The sequence below is a fragment of the Ictidomys tridecemlineatus genome, chromosome X (assembly GCF_052094955.1).
Source record: "Ictidomys tridecemlineatus isolate mIctTri1 chromosome X, mIctTri1.hap1, whole genome shotgun sequence".
Classification (NCBI taxonomy): Eukaryota; Metazoa; Chordata; class Mammalia; order Rodentia; family Sciuridae; genus Ictidomys; species Ictidomys tridecemlineatus.
This window is the reverse complement of record NC_135493.1, coordinates 17350483-17369520: the sequence shown is the minus strand read 5'-3', so window position 1 is coordinate 17369520 and position 19038 is coordinate 17350483. Positions and strand designations below refer to the sequence as shown.

The window sequence follows — 19038 nt, the reverse complement described above, 5'->3', positions numbered from 1 at the left end:
TACTGTCATGTATAACTAACTAATTAGAACAAATTTAAAAAATGGTATGTCTGTCTCCAATGTACCACCTTTCAAAGGAATTTTTCGGGGTACCGGGGATTGAACTCAGGGGCACTCAACCACTAAGCTACATCCCCAGCCCTGTTTTGTATTTTATTTAGAGACAGGGTCTCACTGAGTTGCTTAGTGCCTCACTATGTTGCTGACATTGGCTTTGAACTCACAGTCCTTCTGTCTCAGCCTCCTGAGCCGCTGGGATCACAGGTGTGCACCACTGTGCCTAGCTTAAAGGAATTTTGAGGGGCATTTTGTCTACAAATGATTTTTTTTCATGAGGAACCTAACCATGTAAGACAAGACATTATCATACTTGTCTTATTTCCCCAACTGGTGTGAAAATTTGGAGTAGAGCCTGTGTCTTAAACTTATTTGTATCCCCCCCCACAGCACCTATAAAGTGACTTAAGAACAACAAGTTCATGTTGAATATTGTTTATTAGATATGTTCATTTCTGAAGCAAGTTTAAGATTCCCAAGATACTCCAAGCTCTCCAGAAAATGGAAAGATTTACGTGATAGCGTATGTCCCATGACTTGTTGGCATCCTCTATGCTATTTCTAGAAATGGAATCTATCTGTTCCTACCCAAAGCTGGATCAACTGAGCACCTGGCAATTTCTTATTGATGCCCGTTCAGCTGTCACCTTCAAACTTCTGGTTCTGTTTGCCCAATGTGTCTGCTTAAGCAGGCCTGGCTATTTTGAGTCTAAGCTACAGCTGTCAGCATTTCTGGCGTACCTCACGTATTTCTAGAATTAGTTGGAAATATTTGAAGCCTGAAAAAGTAACTACAGTGTTCAGAGTATGAAGGAAATATTTAAGCAAGTATCAACTGGCAACACATACAGTAACTAAATAGAATCAAGTCCCTGGTGATAAAATGAGATGAGAATAACGATCAAGACATCTTGGGTTACTTGCATTTTAGTACTATGGGTGAGTTACTAAACTATTTATATTGTTTTTTATTAGCACATGGTTAAGGAATTGACCAAATGTGAGATTGTTAATTATAAATGTCAAATGACAGACTGATTGGACATATTTGTTTTGCTCTAATAGAGAATGATCACAATTTCTCAATTTAAAAAATTGTCCCAGTTATACATATGTCCTAGTGATGCTTTGAAAGTCAAGTTGTACCTCTATGACTCGTTCTTTTAAAATTTTGATAAGAACTTCTGTTCTCCAATCTGATAGGGTACAGCACTGACCTGGAGCAGTTACACTATGGCTCTGAACCAAATTATAAAAATATGTTTTGTACTCTTGGAGTCAGGCCCAGGAAAAGAAGAGAGTAAATTTTATGGAATGGCAAGGCACCAATGTGAGATGAGGGTGATAGAGACTTCTTGAGCTTTCAAGATCAAGTTAAATGTGATGATTTAATAGAGTCCAGATCGATCATCTTTTCATTTACATTTAACAATTCTTCTGGATTCCTTTACATGGGTGTGTGTTAGGAGGAGGTGTCAAATCCCTCTTCAATTTTACCTTTGAATGAATTTTGTAATATGAAATGAAAAACCTAAAAAATCAACAACAGACCCTCTGTCATTGAGACCTTCCAGAAAAAATCTGTCAATCAAACTAAAGGCTGTGGAGATGGTCATGTCAACAATCAAAAGAAAAGTAAAACCTTAATAGTCACTGTCTTTACATTCTTTTTAAAATTTACTTTTCATGCAAATATATGCTTTTATGATCATTCTAATCCTATTTTCTTCCAGCCAATAAATTATTAATAAAAAGATCACTAAATTAGTCATGTGTTGGAGAACTTGAAAGCTTAAATTTGTAGTCCTAGCACTGATTTGCAATCTAATCCTGACTTAATGAGTTAGTTATTTTCCCCCTTTTGTAAACTAAAAGTCCATCTAAGAAACATCTGGTAAATATTGGATGAAAAGTCCCAAGAAAAACGTGTGTATCACAAAATTTGTTTTTTCTACCTAAAGTTGCCAAATTTTGAGAGAGAGAAAAAGAAGATGTCCAGTTGAATTTGGATTTCAGATAAACAGCTACTAATTTTTTGGCCTAAGTGAGACCCATACAATATTTGAGATATACTAAAAATTTTTTTGTTATTTGAAATTTAGATTTAACTGGCTGTTCCATATTTTGTCTGGCAATCCTCTCTCTACCACCACCCTTTTCCTAGAACCTGCACTTTCTAAGATTTGGGCAACAAAAGAAAGTTTTGTAACTTAAGGCTAAGAAAGAAATGAGCACTCTTAGCAAAATACAGTAAAGGAGAAATGCTAGCAAGAAATTAGCCCTCCATGCTGCAGAAATCTAGGTAATTTCTGATGATGAGGAATGGCAGAGTAATGTGAGGGAACAAAAAGGAAACTAGATAGCGATTGGACAAACACAAATATGGAATCCCAAAGAATGTGCAATCAGTTGCTCAAAGAACATAGTCCAACTTGTTATCCTTACAGCTTCAGGAAAAAAAAAAATAGAGAACCAAAGACTTCTTCAAACAGAAGGCTGCCTTTATTTTCCACTGACACCACCAAATGGGGGAAAAAAAGGAATTTCTATGCCAGAGTGCACAATCTTGGAGTTATAATATGGCTCCTTTATTAACCCCTGTATCTATTTCACAATTGTGAGTCAAGAATTTAGATGGCAGAACTTACCACATTCTCTGGGTTCCACAGGCTCCTCTCCCCCCAGGTTAGGATTTGCAAGGAGTTCTTAACTTCTTGTGCTATGCTGCTATGCTTTGAAAAACCCAGTTCAATTCCATTCTTCCAAGGCTCAATTCTTTCTTTCTCATAGTTCCTGTAGGTGTTTGCCTCCAAGAACCAATATCTTTCTCTGCTATCATTTTGATCTTCTTGCCCAAATATGGATTTTAAATGGCAAAGCAATTGGTTTGCTCTGGATTTGGCCAAATAGGGGTACTTGGAGGAAGGATATAGGTAAATTAACAGAGGTGAGAGTGTTTCAAAAATTAAATTTCTTCTTTATAAAAAGGAAGTAAAAAATTAAACAAAATATAAAAGAAAGGAAAATGAAATACTCCAAATCACAAAACCCAGAGATAATTACTCCTTTTTTTTTTTTTTGGTACCAAGGACTGAACCTAGAAGCACTTAACCACTGAGCCACAATCCCATCCCTTTTTTATATTTTGTTTAGAGACAGGGACTCACTGAGTTACTTACAGCCTCCCTAAGTTGCTGAGGCTGGCTTTGAAGTCACGATCCTCCTGCCTCAGCCTCCTGAGCTACTGGGATTACAGGCATGCACCACCATGCACAGTGAGATAATTATTCTGAACATTTTGGTTAAAATCATCTATTCATGCATCTATTCCTTCAACGAATATTTATTAATACCTACAATATACTAAACACTGTTTTAGATTCAAAGGTTACATCAGTAAACAAAGTAGGTAAACAAAACTCTTCCCCTCATGACTATTTACACACATACACAAACACATATGCACATATAATTTGACAGCAGGCTCATTATTACATATGCTATTTTGGAACCTGCTTTCATGTAATAATGTATTGTGAACTTCTTTATATATTTAAAAATATTTGACTTAAGTTATAATTGTAATATCTGCGTAATATGTTCTGCAGTTTATATGTACCATGATTTCTCTAATCACCTCTCTGTAGACAGTTATTTCTAATTTTCACTATTTTAAAAAATGCAGTAGTACATATATACAGTGGAATATTACTCAGCAATAAGTAAGAATGGAATTATGGCATTTACTGGTAAATAGATGATGAATCTAGAGACTATCATGCTAAGTGAAATAAGCCAATCCCAAAAAACCAAAGGCCAAATTTTCTCTCTGATAATGGGGATGCTAACACACAATAAGCAGGTGAGGGGGGGAGAGTAGAGTTGCACTAGATTGGACGGTGGGCGGGGGGATGAAGGGAAGGGGTGTGGGTGGGAATGGGAAGAACAGTAAAATGAATTGGACATAACTTTTCTGTGTTCATATATGAATACACCACCAGTCTAACTCCACATCTTGTACAACCACAAGAATGGGAAGTTAGACTCCATGTATGTATGTCAAAATATACTCTACTGTCATGTGTATCTAAAAAGAACAAATAAATAAAATATGGTAGGACCATAGGTCTCCGAATAACTTCTTTTTTTCTAATATTCTGTAATATTTTAAATTGACGCATATTGATGAGAAGCAGTGTGGTAACTTGATTCACATATACAATGTGTAAGGATCAAATCAGGGTGATTAGTGTTTCCATCTCTTTAAATGTTTATTATTAACCTCTTTGAGGAAAGCTACCTATAGTTTGGGCTGAATGAAAGATAAATTTTGGGAAAATTTAGGGAAAAAAAAAACAGCCCAGTGTAATGGCACATACCTCTAATCCCAGCTACACTGGAGGAGGAGGAGGGAGGATTTCAAGTTTGAGGCCAACCTTAACAACTTAGTAAAACCCTGCCTCAAAATTGAAAAAAAAGGCCTGGGCTGGGCACAGTGGTACATGCCTATAATCCCAGCATCTCAGGAGGCTGAAGCAGGAGAACCACAAGTTTGAGGCCAGCGTCAGAAACTTGGACCCTATCTCAAAATAAAAAGTGGGGGGCTGTGGGTGTGGCTCGAATGTAGAATGCCTCTGGGTTCAATCTCCAATACTGAAATTTAAAAAGTCTGAGGATGTAGTTTAGTGGTAGAGCACTTGTCTAGAATGTGCAAGGCCTTGGGTTCAATCACAAGTACCACAAAAAAAAAAAAATACAGTCAGTACTTCATATCCACAGCTTCTGTTTCTGCAGATTTAACCAATTTGCATATTTGACCAATTATGGATTCAAAATATCTGGAAAAAAGTTCTGTAGTTGATACTGTATACTATGTAGTTAGCCTATGATGGTTGAACAGGTCAGGATTTTTTCTTGTCATTATTCCCTAACAATGCAGTATAATAACTACTTACATAGCATTTACATTGTATTAAGTATGATCACTAATCCAGAGGTGATTTAAAGCATAGGGAGCATGTGTACAGATTCTATGCAAATATTACACTATTTTATATTAAGAACTTAAGCATTTGTGGATTTTGGTATCTGCAGAGGGATCCAATCAATTCCCTGGGGACAGTGAGGGATGACTATATTGTGCTACGTATACTTGTACATTTATATTATTATATTCTTGGCCAATCACTTATTTTAATAAATTCCTAGGGTTTTTAAAAAATATTTTTGTCAATGGACATTTATTTTATTTATTTTTATGTGGTGCTGAGAATCGAACCCAGTGCCTCACACATGCTAGGCAAGTGCTCTGCCACTGAGCCACAACCCCAGAACCTAAATTCCTGGTTTTAGTCTTTCTTTATCACTGTTTATTTTAATTCTCATTTGATGTTTTCCCTTTCTTGCAAATGTTTAGGATCCCAAGTCAAGTCCTTGGTCCTCTTTAGTAGCTTCACTACAGCCCAGATGATCTCATACAATCCTGTGGCTTTAAACATTATCTATATGCTGATGACTACCAAATTTATATTCACAATCTATTTCCCCTTGAGCTCTTCACTCATATATCCTACTGTTTTCTTAAAATATATTCCTGGAGGACTGGGGATATAGCTCAGTTGGTAGAGTCCTTGCTTTGCATGCATAAGGCCCTGGGTTCAATTCCCAGCACAAAAAAAAAAAAAAAAAAAAAAAAACTTCATGGAAACTCAATTGTGATGTGACCAAAAGGGAACACTTACTTCTGCTCCAAAAATATTCTCCCACCCTACTCTTTCATATTTTTAAAAATCATATCACCATCCTCACACTTAGCAGTCCCAGGACAAGGCACCAACCTGGTTCCACCTGTTTTTCTTACCCTCAGCCCCCATGAATTGAAATTTATCAAGTCTTTTCAAGTTTTTCTCCAAAATATACTTCAAATTTCTACTTTTCTCCCTATATCAACTGCTACATGCACTTCATCTAAGCTACTAAGGTCTCTCACCCAGGCTACCATATTAGCCTCTGCTATGGCTCAAATGCATATGTACCCTCCAAAATTCATTTGGAAATGCACAACTATTAAGAGGTGGGACCTTTAAGTGATTGAATCCTGAGATTGGAGCCTCACAAATGGGACTGAAAGCCCTCAGAGAAGAGCTTGATGGAGAGAGTGCATCCCTTTTCACCTCTTCTGCCTTTTTTGGGGGGGGGCTGGGGGTGGGTACTGGGAATTGAACTATTCACAGGCACTCAACCACTGAGCCACCTCCCCAGCCCTATTTTGTATTTTTATTTAGAGACAGGGTCTCACTGAGTTGCTTAGGGCCTCACTAAGTTGCTGAGGCTGGCTTTGAACTCATGATTCTCCTGTCTCAGCCTCCTGAGTCACTGGGATTACAGGCGTGCACCACTGCAACTGGCTCTTCTGCCCTTCTGCCAAGTAAGAACATAACCTTCTTTCTCTCTGGAGAGTGCCATAACAAAATGTCATCTTAGAAAGACACTGCACCTCTCAAGACACCAAGCCTGCCAGAGCCTTGATTTTGGATATACCCAGCCTCCAGCCTGGGAAAATTAACTTCTGTACTTTATAAATGACTCAGTCTGAGATATTTTGTTATAATACAAACAGACTAAGCCCCTTGAGAGGTCACTTGGTTTCCCCATTGCCCCTCTACAGTCCTTTCTCTACACAGTAGTCAAACTATCTTTTAAAGAGATGAATCTTATCTTGTTATCCCATGTTTAGATCTCTTCATTTCAAATCACACTTGAGATCAGATAAAAATCTATTACAAATATATAAAACCCTGTTTTGCTGGGCACAATGGTATATTGACAGGAGGATTGCAAGTTTCAGACCAGCTTCAGCAACTTAGCAAGATCCTGACTCAAAATACAAAATAAAAAGGGCTAGAGATGTGGCTCAGTGGTTAAGCACCCTGGATTCAATCCCAGTACTAAAAAATTAAAAAATAAATAAATAAAAAAATAAAAGTTTCACCTAAGGCCTCATCTCATATATACTCCCTTTTGCTAACCACATATCAGTCATGGACACCTTCTTTACTGAACACACTTAAGCTCATTCCTGCATCAGGTCAGAAATGATTCCCCTACCTAATACACTCTATTCTGGATTTAAAATGCCCGTCTCCTTAGTTTTCAAATAGTAGCTCATATACCATGGACCAGAAAAGTCGTTATCTCATCCAGAGTAGCCTCCAAACCTTAGTAATCCTCTACTTCATTCTTCTGTCTTTTCCCCTTAATGGTACTTGTGAATATCTGAAAATTATATCTTGTTTATCTATATATTTACTTATTTATTCTCCCCTTACTCTATGAGAGCAAAATCTTTGTCCATCTTGTTCTCCCTAAATTGACACTTGGTCCACAGTAGGTGCAGAGTCCAGCAGTAAATATCTTATCTAATCTCTTCTTTATTTACTCTCCTGATTAACTGAATCTTCCCATTCCTCTTACAAAATATATTGCATAACACCATGAATGCTTGGAGCTGGTTTATGCCAGTTGAGGTATATGATTGAAAAGAATATCCTGTAAACAGATGACAATAAGGCTGTGAAAATGTAGAGTCCTTTTTATGAAAGTTGAGGGCTCTAGAAAAACTTTATAGAGAAGAATGCAACCAACCAAATCAAAAGAGGTATTGAATTATGTACAGACAAGACATCCATAAAAGATGAGGGAAAATAATAATGATTAGGTACTTGGTTCAGTTAGTATCTTTAGATCCTGATGCACTTTTTAAACAATGGAAACATTATGCAAGACATAGTGACGCACACCTAAAATCCAGCAGCTCAGGAGGTTGAGACAGGAGGATCATGAGTTCAAAGCCAGTCTCAGCAAGTTAGTGAGGCCCTTAAGCAACTCAGTGAGACCCTGTCTCTAAATAAAATATGAAAGTAGCTGGGAATGTGGCTCGGTTGTTAAGTGCCCCTGGATTCAATCCCCAGTACCAAAACAAACAAACAAACAAACAAAAAAACCCTGATATATTAAACTGAAAACAATGTATTATGAGTATAGTTTCGGTAAGACAACAAGAACTCAGATTGAAGAAGACCAAGTCCAAAACAAATAAAAATATAATAAACCTGGACAGATCAGAGTGAAAGAAATAGAACATTTTTTAAATAACCAGAAAAAAAGGAAGATTACATTTAACAACTGACTGATGTAAAAGACCTATCCTGACAAAAGATAATGATCAATAGATTTCTCATTATGAATAACAGAATTCAGAAGACAATGGAATAATATTAACCTAGAGTTATCATTCACAAACTGAGGGCAATGAAAACATTTTCACTAAAACAACTACATAAAAGCTGTACTTCCAGATGAAGAAAATTGAATGCAGAATAAAAGGCTGAAATTCAAAAAACAATGGAGTGAAAAATTAGTTAAACAAAGAAGCAAATTCAAATAAACCTCAATTGTAAAAATGTGTTTTCTTTTGGGATGACAATAATATTCTCAAGTCATAACAATTTCTATCTCAATAAAGCTGTTTTTAAAATTCAAAACAAAGGGCTTGGGTTGTGGCTCAGTGGTAGAGCACTTGCCTAGCATAGGTGAGGCACTGGGATTAATCCTCAACACCACATAAAAATAAGTGAATAAAATAAAGGTATTGTGTCCATCTACAACTGGAATCGCTAAAGCAATCCTTAGCAAGAAAAGTGAAGCAGGAGGCATCACAATTCCAGACTCTACACTATACTACAGAGCCATAGTAACAAAAATGGCATGGTATTGGCACCAAAATAGACTTGTAGACCAATGGTACAGAATACAGGACACAGAGACAAACCCACATAAATGTGGTTATCTCATACTAGACAAAGGTTCCAAAAACATTCACTGGAGAAAAGATAGCCTCTTTAACAAATAGTGCTGGCAAAACTGGAAATCCATATGTAGCAAAATGAAATTAAACCTCTCTCTCACCCTGCACTAAAATCAACTCAAAGTGGATCAAAGACCTAGGCACTAGAACAGAGACCCTGCACCTAATAGAAGAAAAAATAGGCCCAAATCTCCACCATGTCAGCCTAGGATCTGACTTCCTCAACAAGATTCCTAAAGCACAAGAAGTAAAATCAAGAATCAATAAATGGGATGGAGGGGCTGGGGCTGTAGCTCAGTGGTTGAGTGCTTCCCTAGCATGCATGAGGCACTGGGTTCGGTCCTCAGCACCACATAAAAATAAATAAATTAAATAAAGGCATTATTTCCATCTACAACTACAAAAATAAAATAAAAATAAATGGGATGGATTCAAATTAAAAAGCTTCTCAGCAAAGGAAATAATCAATACCATGAGGAGAGAGCCTATAGATTGAGAGAAAATCTTTACCACTTGCACCTCTGATAAAGCATTAATCTCTAGGATATATAAAGAACTCAAAAAATTAACACCAAAAAAACAAATAATACAATCAATAAATGGGCTAAGGAACTGAATGGACATTTCACAGAACAAGAAATACAATCAATCAACAAATATATGAAAAAGTGTTCAACATCTCTAGCAATTAAAGAAATGCAAAGCAAAACTACTCCAAGATTTCATCTCATTCTTGTCAGAATGGCAATTATCAAGAATACAGGAAACAGTAAATGTTGGCGAGGATGTAGGGTAAAAAGTACACTCATACATTGCTGGTGGGATTGCAAATTGGTACAACCACTATGGAAAGCATTATGGAGATTCCTCATAAAACTGGGAATGGAACCACTATTTGACTCAGTTATCCCACTCCTTAGTTTACACCCAAAGGACTTAAAAATCAGCATACTACAGTAATGCAGCCATGTCAATGTTTATAGTAGCTCAATTCACAATAGCTAAGCTATGGAACCAATCTAGGTGTCCCTCAGTAGATGAATGGATAAAGAAAATGTGGTATATATACTCAATGGAATATTACTCAGCTTTTAAAAAGAGTGAAATTATGGCATTCACCAGTAAATGCATAGAGTTAAAGAATATCATGCTAAGCGAAATAAGCCAATCCCAAAAAACCAAAGGCTGAATGTTTTCTCTAATATGCGGATGCTAAGTCACAATAAGGCAGGGGGCACTAGGGAAGAATAGTGTTACCTTAGATTAGGTAGAGGGAAGTGAAGAGAGAGGAGGGGAGAGGATGTGGAGATAGGAAAGATAGAATAAAACAGACATCATTACTGTATGTATATGTGTGACTGCATAACCAATATGATTCTGCAACATGTACACTCAGAAAAGTGAGAAATTGTATCCCATCTGTGTGTGATATATAAAAGTGCATAAATGCATTCTACTATCATGCATAACTAATTAAAACAAATTAACAAATTTAAAATAAGTAAATAATTTCATGCTAATAAATTTGAAATAGATGAAATAACCTCTGTTTAATCCAGAGAATAATAGAAGAAAATTCTCATACCCATTTTATAGGACTACCATAATTTGATCTCAGAATCAGACAAGAACAGTACAAGAATGGAAAATACTGATCAAATCATCCTTTTAATGTACATGCAAATTTCTGAAAATAAAATATGAGGTACAAAAATCCATACATGTATATGACCACGTAAGGTATATTCCAGGAATGCAGGGGTGATTTTACATTAGAAAATATATATTTTTTAAAATTTTTTTTAGAAAATATATTAATAAAAAAAGTCACCATCATTTGATCCAGCTATCCCTCTCCTCAGTTTATACCCAAAAGACTTAAAAGGAGCATACTACAGGGACACAGCCACATCGATGTTTATAGCAGCACAATTTACAATAGCTAAACTGTGGAACCAACCTAGATGCCCTTCAGTACATGAATGGATTAAAAATGCGGCATATATACACAATGGAATATTACTGAGCCATAAAAACAAATGCCAAATGTTTTCTCTGATACAAGGAGGCTATCTCATAGTGGGGTAGGGAGGGGGAGCATGGGAGGAATAGATGAATTCTATATAGGGCAGAAGGGTGGGAGGGGAAGGGAGGGGGCAGGGGATTAGCAAGGATAGTGGAATGTGATAGACATCATCATCCAAAATACATGTATGAAGACACAAATTGGTGTCAACATACTTTATAACAATCAGAGATATGTAAAATTGTGCTGTATACATATAATAAGAATTGTAAGGCATTCCGCTGTCATTTATATTTTTAAAAAATATCAATCAATCAATCAATTTTTAAAAAGTCAAGCATGGTGGAACCCACCTGTAATTCTAGCAAGGCTGAGGCAAGAGGATCACAAGTTCAAAGCCAGCCTCAGCAGTTTAGCAAAACCCTAAGCAACTTAGTGACACTCTGTACATAAAAAGGGCTGGGGACATGGCTCAGTGATAAAAAGCCCCTAGGTTCAATCCCCATTTCCTCCTCCCACAAAAAAAGAAAATATATTAATATAATTCACTACATAAACAAGTTAGAGAAACCAAATGATCACCACAAATATGCAACAAAATTGATAAAACACCCATTTATGATTTTTAAAAAATATTAGAAAACTAGCAATAAAAGTAAACATCTTCACTCTGATAAAAGATATCTACAAGAAACCGACAACAAATGATAATGATAAAAGTGTACAAGCATTTACTTTAAAACTCAAAAAAGAAAGATAAGGATACCTGTCATTATCACTTCTGTTTGATATTGTAATTAAGACTCAGCAAACAAAATAGTATCAGAATATAAATATAGATAGATAGAAAGATGATAGTAAGAAAAGGAAGAAAAACTCATACTTGAAGATTATATAATTGCTTACAGAGAAAAATGCAAGACAGTTAGGCTTGGTGGCACATGTGTGTAATTCCAGCAGTTTGGGAGGCTGAGGCACAAGGATTGCAAGTTTGAGGCCAACCTCAGCAATTTAGACATCCTGTCTCAAAATAAGAAGTAAAAAAGGACTGGGGATGTAGCTCAGTGGTAGCAATGTGTGAAAGTAAGAGAGAGAGGGTTGGGGAAGGAGGAAGAAAGAAAGACAAAGAAAGAAAAGAGCGAAAGAAAATGCAATAGATACTATTAGAACTAATAAGAGCATTCAACAGAATGCTGGGTAAATTAATATGAAAAATTTGTATCATGTATAGTAGAAATAACCAATATGTAGTTTGGTCATTTAAAATTAGAAGATGTAATTTGTTAAAGGAATATTGTTTTGGTCAGCTCTTCTTTGCTGTGACCAAAAGTCCTGACAAGAAAAATGTAGAGGAGGAAAAGTTTATCACATTTTCAGAGGTCTCAGTACCACAGATGGCCAACTCCATATCTCTGTACTCCAGGTGAGGCAGAACATGTCAGAAGGGCATGATGGAGGAAAGCAACTCAGAATACCACACAGCCACCAGGGACAAAATATATGCCCTAAAGGCAAGTCCCCAGTGACTTATCCCCTCCAGCCACACCTTACCTGTGTATAGTTACTACCAGGTTAATCCATATGGATTAATCTCCAATTAGGTTAAAGCTCTCACAACCCAATCATTTTCTCTCTGAACCTTCTTGCATTTTCTCACACATGACCTTTTTGAGGGACACAACATATTCAAACCATAACAAATGCTATTCAAAATATATGCTGGGGTGGTAGTGCATACCTGTAATCCCAGCAGTTTGGGAGGCTGAGGCAGGAGGATCATGAGTTCAAAGCCAGCCTCAGCAATTTATGGAGACCCTTAGCAAGAGCCTGTCTCAAATTGAAAAATAAAAAGGGCTGGGATGTGGCTCAGTGGTTGAGGGCCCCTGGGTTTAATCTCTGGTATCAAAAATAAATAAATAAATAAAATTATTAACACACACACATTTAATAGCAAGGAGCTAGGACTATAGATAGTTTGTGCGTAGCATTCCAAGAAACATCCCTTGAACAAGTAGTTTTAGGTACTTTCTTACATGCATTACAGAGTCGTGTTCACATTCATTTACCTGATTACACAGTTAATGATATAGTCACATACACAACAGTTGTATATGACCTTTATGGAGAAAATTATGAAAAATTTTAGAAGTCATAAAAGATAATCTTGTACTCCCAGTTCCAGGACAAGATGAAGCTGAAGTACTTTTCCCTATTCTTTCTGCCAAGTATGGCCAAAATCCCTGAATGCTATGTATAAAACAAACATAAGGAGCCTCTGACAGAGAAAAGAGGACAAACTACTAGGGACCTTGGGACCTTGAGAACTGAAGAAATATTGGTGAGTTACTTCTGTTTTCTTTTTTGCGTCATATATCCTAGGATAGTTGCTAGAGAAGCCAACAACTCAGGAACATCAACAAGCACAGAAAAAAAAAAAAAAAACAAGTTCTAACAAAAGCCTGCTCTCTCTAGCCAAAGTAGCAAAAGATGAGAAAGCGAGTAGGACACAGCACTCTTAATAACTGTTGTCATCTCAAACCAGACACAGTGTTGACCACCTTTGTGTTAAATACCCTGTATGAGAGAGAGGGGGGGGAGGGAAGGAGGGAGAGGGAGAAGAAGAAGAAGAAGAAGAGGAGGAGGAGGAGGAGGAGGAGGAGGAGGAGGAGGAGGAGGAGGAGGAGGAGGAGGAGGAGGAGGAGGAGGAAAGAAAAAGAAAGAAAAAAAGAAAGAAAGAAGGAAGGAAGGAAAGAAGGAAGGAAGGAAAGAGAGGAAGGGAGGGAAGAAAAGAAAGAAAAAAGAGGGAGGAAAGAAAAGGAAGGAAAGAAAGAAGGGGCTGAAATTTTCTCAAATTTGGCTAAGGGCATAAACCTATAGATTCAAGAAACTGAGTAAACCCTAGATAAGATAAATCCAAATAAACTCAGGCCAAGACATGTCATAGTCAAACATCTGAAAACAAGAACAAAGGGAAAAAAAAAACCTTGACAAGCAGTCAGAGAGAAACTACATCGTATCTCTAAAGGAAGAATCATTCAAATGATTGTGGATTTCTCTTGGAGGTTACAAGGAAGCAGCAGAACATTTTTCAAGTGCTGGAAGGAAAGCAATGCCAGCACAGAATTCCACATCCAGCAAAAATATCCTTCGGGAATGAAAGAGAAGTCAAGACATCCTCCGATGAAGGAAAATTAAAAATTAAAATTAAAAGTCTGTATCACCAGCCGACCCATCTTTAAAAAATAGCTAAAGGAAGTTATCCAAACAGAAATAAATGAATCTTGGAGCATTAAGAAAGAAGGAAGAACAGGGCTGGGGATGTAGCTCAGTTGGTACAGTGCTTGCCTCACATGCACAAGGCCTTGGGTTTGATCCCCAGCACCACAAAAAAAAAAAAAAAGGAAAAAGAAAAAGAAGAAGAAGAAGGAGGAGGAAGATCAAAGAAAGTACCAAAATATGAGTAAGTACAATAGGCTTTTCTCTTCTCTGCAGTTTTCTAAATTATGTTTGACAGTCAAATCAAAAAGTAAAATGTCATCTGATATGTTTCTCAATATTTAAGACAATTATATTAGAAACAAGGGAGGGGAGGAAAAGTTTTCACACTTCATTGTAACTGGTAAAATGACAGCAATGAAGTGTCATAAGTTATGAATGTATAATGTGAGCCCAAGAGCAACCACAAAAACTACACAAAGAGATGTGCTCAAAATTCTGTATAAATATGTCAAAATTGATTCCACTGTCATTATAACTAAAAGAACAAATAAAAATAAGTGTTACTGTTTAAAAATTCCATTGATAAATCAAAATGGAATTCTAAAATAAATGTTCAAGTAACTCACAGAAAGGAAAGCTGAGAATAGAGGAAAAAAAAGCAAAGGGGACAAATAAAAAACACCAAAAAGGGAAACAACCTAAATATCCCACAACATGTAAAAGCTTGAACAAATTGTGGCACATCTATACTATACCATGGACTACTTACCACTTGGGAATAAAAAGAAGCAAACTATTCTCTCTCTCTCCTTTTTTTTTTTTTTTTTTGGCACCAGGGATTGAATTCAGGGGTGCTTAACCACTGAGCCACATCCCCAGCCCTTTTCATTCATATATATTTTAGAGACAGGGTCTCACTGAATTGCTGAGACTGGCCTTGAATTCGTGATCCTCCTGCCTTAGCCTCTTGAGCCACCAGGATTAGAGACGTGTACCATCCCCCCCAGGTGAAGCAAACTATTCACACACACACACACACACACACACACACACACACACACACACACACACAAAGAGGAATTCTGCTGAATGAAAAAAAGAAGATGTCAAAAACTTATATAATATATAATTCCTGTCATATTCTTGAAATCACAAAGTATACAGATTAGTGATTTCTGAGGGTTAGAGATGGGGTGAACTGGGTATAACTTATACAGGTAGCAACAGGGACATTCCATGGTGACAGAATAATTCTCTCTCTTGACTGTGATGGTGGCTATACAAATCTACATGGGATAAAATGGCATAAAACTACATACACACACACACATTGTACCTATGTTGAGTTCCTGGTTTTCATACTATACTCTAGTCATCTCTAGCTATGTAAGATATTAAAGTGGAAGAAAGTGAAGAGTACAAGGAACCTCTCTGTACAATATTTTCACCTCCCTGTGTATCTATAATTTTATTGAAATTAAAAGTTTAGAAAAAGGTATCTTCAAAAGTGAGAGCTTTCAACTCACAATAAATAAAATATAAAAGGGCTGGAGATATGGTTCATTGGTTAACCACAGCTGGGTTCAATCCTCAGTGTTTTTAAAAAAAAAAAAGTCAGGTATGATGGTGCATACCTATAATCCCAGTGGCTCAGAAGGCTGAAACTGGAGGATTGCAAATTCAAAGCAGCCTCAGCAAAAGCCAGGCACTAAGCAACTCAGCTGTGTCTAAATAAAATACAAAATAGGGCTGGGGATGTGGTTCAGTGGTAGAGTGCACCTGAGTTCAATCCCCAGTACCAAAAAAAAAAAAAAGATGATAAAGTAAATGAAGTATTGTATTTCCACTCTGCATGGCAAATGTTTGCTATATTCTTCCATGTAAATTTTTTAAAGTTCTGAATAGAAATGAGAGGTGGGCGCTGGGGTTGTACCTCAGTGATACAGCACTTGCCTCGCATGCATGAGGCCCTGAGTTCGATCCTCAGCACCACATATAAATAAATAAATAAATAAATAAATAAATAAATAAATAAATAAATAAATAAATAAATAAATAAAGATATTGTGTCCATCTATGACTAAAAAACATTAAAAAAAAGAAATAAGAGGTATATTAAATACTCAGTTTGGGAAACCAATGATAGTAAGGAACTAGTAACTTGATATGTTGTCCTTCCTTGAGGCATGTTCATAAAGATGGCTACAATATTGAATCCAAAAGTTGAGGCACAGTGATGTTTATCATTTATGAAGTATGGGTTTCTAAGGCAGAATTTCAAAGGGCATCATTTTCCTCCCAGTACTGGTTCTGCAATTTGGGTAGGTTGCCACCATTCTGACAGGACAATGGCTTCTCTTAGATTGGATAGCTCAGAGGGAGGGAACAAAACATACTTCCCCATTCAGTTATACTTTCATTCTTCATAAATAAAACTGTGTTTAAAACACCACCATATAAAATTTAGAGTAAGACTTATAGAAACATGGACACCGAAGTGCAAATAAATCCCTTCAAATGATATCAAGTTTTATTCTATCTTGCTCATTGGGCCCAAGTAGATTTAATACAATTTAAATATTTCGTAGCTTGTCTGCAGAGTATCAAGGCTTGTCTGTGGCTTTGAGGCTTCTACTCCCTCACCCCAATCAACTCCACCAGTTGTTTAAACTGCTCAAATCTTTCTTCAGCCACGGTTTTCAAGTGAGAGTCTTTTTATTGCTTCAGGCATGTTCCGTCTCCTAGCCAGTGCTCAGAATTTTAACTATCTAACTCTTCAATTTCTCTCTGTCTCTTTACATGGGGGAGAAACTGAATTTCTGTTCCGCACAGTTTGGCAAAGGCTAGCAGGGAGTGAGAGATTACAGCCAGATGTACATCTGCATGTCAGCAGCCAGGAGGTCTGGGATGGTGCTTTTTCAATCAGAAGGGAGTAGTCATTTTCCCTCTCTCAAAGGAGAGGGCCTCCTCCCTCCTATCAGATATGTGGCTGCTTAGATGTTCACTGATTAATTATGGAGGTTGAATCTCCATATAATTGGTCTCCTTAACAATAATTGTAGCAGGCTCCCAGCTCATTCCTGAAAGTGCTGCTTATTTTTAAAAGAATTATCCTCTTTTTTCCCCAGGCATACACTGGGGAAAAAGAAAAACAGTTCAACAGAACAAAGCTTAATTTAAAAAAAAGAAAGAAAGAAAGAAAGAAAGAAGAAAGAAAAAGAAAGAAAGAAAGAAAGAAAGGAAGGAAGGAAGGAAGGAAGGAAGGAAGGAAGGAAGGAAGGAAGGAAGGAAGGAAGGAAGGAAGAAAGGAAGAAAGAAAGAGATTCCACCACACTAACAGTATCAGAAAATCAAGCAGGGAGATGACTTCAAGGACACAGAAACATTTCTAGTACTCTTCCAATCAGGATGCCAAGTCAACCTGTTTGTATATAAGGTATCCTACCTACTACTTTCTGGTCAACTCTAGAAATCTACTTTATATTTAAAAAGTAAGACCACAGAAGCTCCCCCTTTTCTGTCCTCCAACACCCCCACCGCATCCCATCTGGCTTCTTCACAGAGATAGCATATCAAGTTCAATATTAGTAAGTCCCTTTTCTAGTTTGACTCATTGCCTGAAACCTAAGCTGGAAACTGCCCTTTGGACCACATTCTCATTTCTAAGGAGCTCAACATGCCACACAGCTAGTCCTAGGAGAAGTTGATCAGGAGATCATATCTCTATTCTTGGGGAAATACTGAAACCTGCTAAACAAGCAGTAGCTCTGTGATGTCAATGACCATTAGCTCAGCAGAATTTTGGGGTCAATCCAGCCCAAAATGTGTTTACTTACGTTCTAAAAAGCCACATCTACCCATCTTACCTTCCTAGGTTCCTCTCTTTCCACTCTCCATGTAACAGACCTTGTGAGACACTCCAACAATTCCAAATTATGGTATTATTGATGACAGTCACCTGCATACCATACTCCCACAAGCATACTTGGGGAATAGATGATTCTTAACATGATAGCCATTAATCAGACCCTTTTCTCTAACTCTTACTAAAACATACTGAAATGTAAGCAACTGAGAGTAACACAATTATTGTCAGGATAACCTTCAATATACCGCAACTCATAACCAAGTAAATCATTCAGCAACATCAGTACATTAACTATTATCATTTACAAATTAGTTTTGACACACCTTATAACCAATTATGACACACCTATGGTTGATAACAGCTACCCTTTCATATCAGTGACCTATCATGCGATTTAATGCCTCTACATATGATTTCCCGTTTCAAAAAAGTTCTTAAATGGGCTGCAGACATACCTCAGGTGGTAGAGTGCTTGCCTTGCATGCAGAAGGCCCTGGGTTCAATCCCCAACAGCAGAAAAAAAAGAAGAGAAAAAATTTCTTTAAAAAAGCACCATATAGCACATGCCCTCCCCTGCCCCGCCAAAAGTTTGTTGATTGAATAAATGAATAAGATACTTACAACCCCAGATAAGCACACATCACATTTACAACATTCACGCATTGAACCGTACCATGCAGCAACAAAAAAACAATATTCTGTTATAAATAGGAAATTCAACTATGATTACAGGCAATTTTCTTGACCAGAAAGCATAGAGTAGTAAGATGTTTGCAGCTGTACGTTTTCATTAAAGGTTGTTTAAATAAACATAAAGCATATTTGCCAGGAGAGAGTAAAAAGACAGATGCAAATTTCAGTCAGAAAATAGGGACATTCAATATTTTTTTTTGCATTTGCTTTAAAAATGTGCCCCCAAAATAGCAATTAGCCTGGGATGTCATTTTTGACCAGCGACAGGGACCAGAAACAGTGACTCAATTTGGCCAACGGTTCACTGGG

At 36.9% G+C, this 19038-nt stretch overlaps 1 protein-coding gene across 1 annotated transcript in view; it reads right to left on the bottom strand.

Annotated features, from left to right (window-relative positions):
- Plac1 (placenta enriched 1) overlaps positions 1 to 18626 on the bottom strand; it is a 135737-nt gene extending 117111 nt beyond the window's left edge. Inside the window, exon 1 of the mRNA XM_078034263.1 lies at positions 18492 to 18626. The gene's annotated coding sequence lies outside the window, so the exon portion shown is untranslated. The remainder of the gene's footprint in view (positions 1 to 18491) is intronic.
- Between the last annotated feature and the right edge of the window lie 412 nt (positions 18627 to 19038).